The sequence below is a fragment of the Orcinus orca genome, chromosome 2 (assembly GCF_937001465.1).
Source record: "Orcinus orca chromosome 2, mOrcOrc1.1, whole genome shotgun sequence".
Classification (NCBI taxonomy): Eukaryota; Metazoa; Chordata; class Mammalia; order Artiodactyla; family Delphinidae; genus Orcinus; species Orcinus orca.
This window is the reverse complement of record NC_064560.1, coordinates 182,046,280-182,047,631: the sequence shown is the minus strand read 5'-3', so window position 1 is coordinate 182,047,631 and position 1,352 is coordinate 182,046,280. Positions and strand designations below refer to the sequence as shown.

At 33.7% G+C, this 1,352-nt stretch overlaps 1 pseudogene; it reads left to right on the top strand.

The window, feature by feature from the left end:
- The first annotated feature begins 372 nt into the window (after positions 1–372).
- On the top strand, positions 373–700 carry LOC101278194 (60S ribosomal protein L35a-like; annotated as a pseudogene).
- Positions 701–1,352: the final 652 nt, after the last annotated feature.

The window sequence follows — 1,352 nt, the reverse complement described above, 5'->3', positions numbered from 1 at the left end:
CTAAAACTACTCTAAAAAATCTTTAAAAAAGTGACAGATATTGTCCTTTGTAAAAACTGTACTGCAGGAATTAAGATGGGTGAAACTGTCACCCAGGGGTTAGGGAACATCAACCAGTCTATTTATATCTCAAAATTAGATATTTTTTGTAATGCATGGGTATTATCTATGATCCCTTCCATGAATGGTCTTGTGATCAATGAAGTGGAGAGACCTCAGGATAACCCAACTGGCAGAGCAGACCTCTGGACACTTAGGGGAGAAGTTGGAAACTGTAGCAAAGCTAAATTTTTGAGAAATTTTAAAAGACAATATGGAGCTATTTGGAGCCTGTGGGGTTCTGCTGGGAACAAGACTTCTAAAATGACAAATATGTCTGAAAGGCTGTGGTCCAAGGCCATTTTTGCCGGCTATAAGCAGGGTCTCTGGAACAAGAGGAAGCACACAGCTCTTCTTAAAACTGAAGGTATTTATACTAGAGATGAAACTGACTTCTATCTAGGCAAGAGATACGCTTATGTGTACAAAGAATAGCACAGTAACTCCTGGTGGAAAACCTAACAAAACCAGAATAATCTGGGGAAAGGTAACTCACGCTCATGGAAACAGTGGCATGGTTTGTGCAAACTTCTGAAGCAACCTTCCTGCTAAGTCCATTGGACACAGAATCTGCGTGATGCTGTACCCTTCAAGGATTTAAACTTATTGAAAAGTACATAAATAAAAGTGTAGTTTGGTAAAAAAAAACAAAGAGGCAATTTGGAAATATTACTACTCACATATATTTTAAAAAGTTCACAATATCTATCCAATGAAAACATATAGAATTTATAAAGAACTCAGGCTGATTTTTCATGATATGAAAACAGTAAGAATCAATTTGTCAATTGACACTTTAACTTTTAGAATATGGGACAAGTAATACTGTCTCCTATATAAAGGCATCCACACTCTTGAACACTAGCACTCAAATAAATATAAATTTAAATTACATTTCCTTAAGAAATTAGGAAAATACAAGTTTCTAAACTACATTATTTGCATTAGTCCTCACATTTTGCATTTTAACTTAAAAGGCTAAGATGTGAGAGGGAGTTTCTTTTATAGTGCTGTTAGAACTCTACTAAGGAAGAAATGGAAGAAGGAAAAAGGGAAATTGAATTTGACCTTGAGATTTTTCGTATTTTTCAAAGTAAAGGATATATTTATGAAATTTGTGAAATTACTCTAAAACTTTTCTCGTTTTTGGAATTAAAATATAATTTGTGTCATATGTGTCATTTCTTTATCAGCAAATTTGGAACTTATTATCTCTACTCTTAAAGATTTAGTATTAAAAGAAGATTCATGTC